Source organism: Lolium rigidum, chromosome 6 (assembly GCF_022539505.1).
Source record: "Lolium rigidum isolate FL_2022 chromosome 6, APGP_CSIRO_Lrig_0.1, whole genome shotgun sequence".
Lineage (NCBI taxonomy): Eukaryota > Viridiplantae > Streptophyta > Magnoliopsida > Poales > Poaceae > Lolium > Lolium rigidum.
Genome location: NC_061513.1, coordinates 228,688,921 through 228,696,057, shown reverse-complemented (window position 1 = coordinate 228,696,057; position 7,137 = coordinate 228,688,921).

The window sequence follows — 7,137 nt, the reverse complement described above, 5'->3', positions numbered from 1 at the left end:
TCTAGTATACTTTACTACATGTCTATGATGATTTACGGATTAACAGTTTCTGATTTGGCCGAGAGCTGCAACATATTTATTACCAATTGCATATGCGGCTGTTTCTTCATAATTCTACTTGTTTTCTTGATTAACCGCCACAAAAGAATCTATCAGGTATGTATCTCAGCATAAATCATTTATTGATTTTGCTTTTTGAATTAATGTTCGCTTACTTCATTGTTGTAGGTAAGCCGTGGACAGGTGGCAACAGTAGGTGCAGTGTGTATTGCTACATTAGTATTTACAATTCCACTTGGCCTTGGGGGGAATCATGTCATCCGGAAAAACATATTTGGCTTATTAGGAATGGCCCTAATGATTATAATGCATGGACTGCGACTCATTGTTGTGGTAAGTGCATAAATTTCATGCAAAAAAACATTTATCTTTATATCAAGGGTGGATGGAGGGTGGGAGGGAGTACCATGTCATGGCATCTGTAAAATTTCAAAATTATTTATGACATGTTGTTGTTTCGTACTAAGGCAACCTGTCCACTAAAAGCATATTTGAAAGCTATTTGTCAGAGTTGGATGAAGTTGTGATAATACGGAATAATTTGCATTGCAATAAAACATATTTCAAACAACATAATGAATTTGGGATGTTCATTTTTGTATATGAAGTGTCGCAACCCTGCTGTGAAGTCTTAGGTCCAGCGAGTTTATTTTGTGAGCCCAAGATCGCTTGAACCTCTTATATTAAAAAAATGAAAAGTGTGTGCTATTTATTCTTAAAAATCGTACAACATGCAGTCCTGTAATATGGGCATATGCAACATACCAGCAGATTTTTGTGAGAAAACATGTTTGCCTGTGTTTCTTCACACACAAAAAAAGGGCTAAACTAGCAACCATTTGTACATTGAGTTTGTCCTTTTTTGTGACAACATGTATTTTTATGGTGTTTAAAGTAGAACAAAATGAAATTGCTTTCCTTAGATCACTTAGCAGTTTACGACTATATCAGACACTGCTTTCATTGATAGAACATTTAGTAATAAGTGATCGCACAATAAACTGAATTTTATTGTGGATTCCAGAAATTTTCTTGGTGGTTTCTATTCTTCAATTTATCTGGCACAGTGAGTGGCTTCTTATGGTACTGCAATCGAGATGGAGATAAAATATATGCCTGCATCATTGTTGGAGGGGCTATAGCTAGAACGATTGAGTTAGCTATTTCATTTGTCTGGTTGGGCAAAGGTGAAAATCCTCTCATTGGACGGACTGAGGTAGTACAAGATGGAATACAGTTAGCACATAGGGCCCAATACATGACGGACAGAATACGCCAACTGTAGAAAGTTGGGTAAGTGTGGTTTTACACATTTTTATAGATCTCAATTTTAATGGCATGTTAGTTGATATTTCTTTTATGATAATAAGTCATGAGCATAAACAACTAAAAGATTATTAAATGTTTCATAAATAAGTTGCATCTACATTCTTAAATCTTACTCAATTTTATGGAGTAGTATAAATTATATGATTAATGATGCACAAAATTGTTGTTTGGAGATGATTGCTAATAAGTATGGGTTACCATCTAACTAATTAGATTATCAAATTAGTTCAGCTCAGAATTGAAATATTTACACCTGGCTTTACGGATGGTTAGATGTTGATCTAGAGACTTACGAAGTGGCTACGATTTTTCAAAATTCAGATAACTTGTATTCTTTTTTAAAACTAAAGTGGCATTCTATGTCTGGCTCAGAAATTACAATATCTGTTTAGTGGAACATGTGAAGTCATTTGTAAGTTCTTTTCCTGTGATGTTAGTACTCATATGATGTAGATCTGCAGTAGAATTAAATTTCAATGTGTCAAGTTTTATGCACGTTTCTCACTCACCGGTTGATCTTACTTCTAGCAGAAACTTTCTCAACTTTTGAGGGTGGGTATACGTGTGGTTTTGGTGTATATTGTTGTTTACAGCAGTACGATTTAGTATTTTTTTTCTGGCTGTCATATTTGTATTTTTTTTCCTTAATTATTGCTGCTTCGAATCTATATCTGAACTGTGTCTCAATTGTAGTACTTTCTGTTTCACACTTTCACTAGGTGATAAAATTTAAAATAATTTCGGTGCTGTTTATTCTCTCTTAACAGATAACTTGAAAAGACACTCCAATGTCATAGTACTTGCTGGGACGAACTGAATATTGACGTCTAGCTTGCAGAGAGTAATTAAGGAGGAGGGGTAACTTGTATACATACTCTTTTTCGGTTGGCAGGTTTTGAAAAGATTTCACCGATATCTTCTTGGTCTTACATATTCCGTTGTCTACATATTGATTGGAGAGACGAGCAGTTCCAAAAGTTACTTAAGGCTTCATGGGTCTAGAATCCTTTACTGGCGCAAAACTGTTACTGTAGTGAGTGGTGTGCTATCCGAGCAGTCCTGTTCTGTATTCAGTTTGTATTCGCTGCGAATGAGTTCAAGTGCTTATTTCTAAGAGCAATGCTAAATCATTATTACTTATACGCAGTGTGGTTACAAATATTGTATACAATATGGCATATTCGGTAATTTCATGTACATCTCATGTACCAGCTTCATCTAAAAAAAACTTAGTTTACTCAAAATACACATATGTATCTGGAAAAAGTTTTTTTTTCGAGAATACACCCTAGAAGGTGTATCAATCATATAAAAGAGAGGCAAAGAAGGCCGATACAAGAAGGCTACAACTCCACTCCACGATACAACGCCAAGCGGCAAACAACACACCCTCTACACACCTGATGATAAATGATTCTCCTTGCTCAACATCCTACCACGAGTGGCGAGAAAAGGAGCACATGGCTTCAGGACTACGTCACGAACCAAGCAAGACAATACTGATCTCTCTAATTATACTCCAACTCAATGAGGAGTAGCCGACGTCATCAAGTCATACGTGTGCAACACCCCGGAGCCGCCGCACACGCGACGGAATTGATCGAGATGGATCATCAAGACATGACATATCGTGATCGTCTTCATCGGCGCCAACTGTCAAAGCTTTCGCATCGATTTTCTCCGGTTAGTAAATCAAGTTACCGCATCGTTACATGCATCTCCTAGATATGATCTTGGTCGTTTATTCGTTATGCGTAGGAACTCGTTGTAGGGATTCGTAGCATAGAAAATAAAAAAAATTGGAACGGTATTTGTTGCTAAGATTTGTCGTTTATATTTTTTCCCTCAGGTTATGTGTTCAACTATGTTGTTTATTAAATATTGTGTTAATTTTCTAAATTTGTTATTGTTGTTTTATACTTCTTTTATGAATACATACTATTTTTTATTAAATATTGTATTAATTTTGTTTTAGTTTGGATTGAACCTATGAGAAGAGGAGAGACAACAATATGGGTATGTTGTTTTGCGCAAGCAGTAACTATATAGTAACCGATAAAAGATGTTACTGACTTAATTCTTCACTCTAGAAAATGAAAACCCATCACAGACTAATTAGAAACTGCAAATTTGACATCATTAGCTAAGTTTTCTTGAGACATAACATCATAAATTTACAAACTACTGCAACTAACTAAGTCACTCTAGAAAGTTTGACCAAGTTAGTTGAAACACTAGTGGATAATCTCAACAACGTTGAGACTAATGTATTCATGTGTTGGCTCCACGGTGATTAAAAGAACTGATTTTTGTCAATGTTAGCTTCAGCAATGAAGTCAGTTTAACTTTTGCTAAAAACATACATGTACATACAATCCACAAAATCTTCATCTTCTCCTTCTTGGCTGTCCATTCCTAGACGAAAATGGTGTGCCAAAAGGAGGGTATGTAGCCATCCACAACCTCAGTCGACATGTATTGCATGATACCAAGAACAAAACCAACTTCTGGTCACAACTTGGTGGACTTCATCGAAATTGGATTATGTTGAGCAATGAGAGATGAAACAGGGCAATTGTGCACATGAATAGGATATAGTGTGTGATATTCGATCCAACCCATCTTGGTCGATATAGACAAATTCTGCCTACACATGAATAGAAAAAACAGTATAGCATCCTAAGATAACAACAGAAATTTCGTAGCTAGCATCTAAACAGCAACACAAATAAGTTGACCTTCATGTAACGCGTCTCCGTGGAGTGGAAGCATTTAACAAATTCAAGTGTTTCATCCAGATCATCTGCGATGATAAATCTGTAGTGAAGAACTGCATGTTGCTGATAAAAAGAGTCGAGCTGGTGGTGAGGTTACTTCTCTGGAGGATAACGGTACATATGTCAAGAAAAATAAAAAAATATTAATTTTAGGAAGGAGATGAAGATGACAATTTACCTGATGGGGTATGGCTCCAATAAGAACATCGCAGCTTTCGGCCGACATATAGCCCAACAATATCAGTTTTGGTGCGTTGGCGAGCCTGACTGATTGGACTCTCTATACTAAATAAGATCAGTATCTCAATGCAAGGTGATGTTAAATGACCAGCTCCTCAAGCACATCATCAAAAATAAAAACAATGGTTCGTCGTCCTGCTCGACACTAGCATGAGAGACACACATTGAAGATTCAACGAGATAATGCGGGGACTTCCAAAACCGTAGATTCTTTGAAGCCGAAGGTCGACCTAGATCACAGTACAACCGGCGAGTATGTGTTGGATGGTCCGCTCCAAGTTTCAATTCCGATTTTGTTTCCAGTGTCTTTGATGTGGCATTTTCTAGTAATTTCTTTTGCTCACCCTTTTGTTCTGTCCAAATTGAGCCTTCTTGCTTCATTTTATCCACTAACCATGTTATCGGGAGCAATGGTGGAAGGTTCCTTTATTCTGGCCTTGCAACAGCTCCAAGTTGCAAGCACTATGGGCAAACGAGATGTAATAAGGTTGTGTGCATATTCTCATCCAGATTCGTAAACCATTGTTTCTCAAATGACGGCGGATGTGCGATTTACGATTATCTTGATCTTCTGAACATGCACACGGTATATTTACAAAGTATACTTGGAGGATTAAAGTGGCATTGAAGATTAGAATGTGGTACATAAAAAAGTTATTTTAGCAAAGAATAACCTAATTAAAATAAATTGGTAAGGAAATGCAAAATGTTGTTTATCGATAAAGATGAAACAGTCCAACATTTATTTAGGGATAGGGAATACCCTCTTTCAAAGACTATTTGGCGTGTCCATCTGTCCTTTGACATACATCCACCAAAAAAATATTACGTACATTTTCGGCTATTGGTTGCATGGACTAAGCAAATGACACTAGTAGGAAAAGACTCATTAGTGGCGCACCAAAAATAGATTCTGTGGCGCATGGATGGTGCGCCACAGAAACTTCGCCACAAAAATAAGATCTCTGTGGCGCACCTTCTCATGCGCCACAAAATTAAGGTTTCTGTGGCGCACCAGTACTTCGGTGCGCCACAGAAAAAGGCGCGCCACAAAAGTTTGTTTCAGTGCGCCACCGAAATTGCTCGTATTATACAAGATTTTGTGCTGCCTGCATACACATACAGGTTATACACAACAATATACATATATTATACAGATTATATACAGTTGCAGATATAATATAAATAGCATGTACATTGCACAGATATAACATAGACATCATCATCACATTACTTAGAGCCCGATCGAGATACATATATGGAGGCAAGTGTCAAATATTTTACATACAACTCTTAATTCCTACAAATTTCACCATTTCGAGATACAAAGCGGTCTTCATCCGGTTCCTCCTTTGCTCCCTCCTCTCTACCCGCCAGGTTCGATTGCATTGGGGACTTCATCCGGTTCCTCCTCTGATTAAAATAGAAGAAAGTGAGACCAAGTCCAAGTCCGATGCACAAGAGAAATGGAATAAATGCCTCATACATTGTTGGTCAACACAAATATTAACATTTAGGGATGGCGTAAGTGAGACCAAGTCCGATGCACAAGAGATTGATATTTGTGCTATCTTACCAGACTCACTTACGGCACTCCCAAGTGTACGGTGACCAAACATTTTAATCATCGGCGCTATCTTGAAGAAAGACCAAAATAAACGAATAAGTCCAACTCAAATACAAGCCAAGTAGTATCAACTAAATAGCATGCCTCATACTTTGTTGGTCGAAACAAATATTAACATTCCGGGACGGTGTTAGCGAGCCAGGTAGGATGCACAAGAGATTGATATTTGTGCAATCACACGAGGCTCACTAACACCGCCCCTGAGTGTAGTGACCAACCATTCTAATCATCGGCGAATTGTTTGTGGTGATGCCTCATACATTGTTGGTCAAAACATTCCGGGATGGAGTCAGCAAGGCCAGGTAGGATGCACACAAGATTGATATTTGTGCCATCGCACCAGGCTCACTTGCTCCACCCCCGAGTGTACGAGTGACCAAGCATTCTAATCATCGGCAAATGCAATTAAGAAGTGCCAACTCAAATAAGAGACAAGTAGCTAGTATGAACTAAATGGAATGCCTCATACTTTGTTGGTCAAAACAAATATTAACATTCAGGGATGGAGTAAGCGAGGCCAGGTAGGATGCACAAGAGATTGATATTTGTGCCATCACACCAGGCTCACTTGCTCCACCCCCGAGTGTACGAGTGACCAAACATTCTAATCATCGGCAAATGCAATTAAGAAGTGCCAACTCAAATAAGATACAAGTAGCTAGTATGAACTAAATGGAATGCCTCATACATTGTTGGTCAAAACAAATATTAACATTCAGGGATGGCGTTAGTGAGATCAGGTAGGATGCACAAGAGATTGATATTAGTGACATCACACCAGGCTCACTAGCGTCACCCCGGAGTGTACAGTTGACCGAACATTCTAATCATCGGCACTAAAATGGAAGAAATAGCTAAGTGGTATCAACTAGATAACATATGCCTCATATTTTGTTGGTCGCAACAAATACTAACATTCCGTGAAGGCGTAAGCGAGGCCAGGTAGGATGCACAAGAGATTGATATTTGTGCCATCACACTAGGCTCGCTTGCGCCTTCTGATGGCGTGTATTTCACACGTTCGTTGGGCAACCCCAAGAGGAAGGTATGATGCGCACAGCAGCAAGTTTTCCCTCAGAAAGAAACCAAGGTTTATCGAACCAG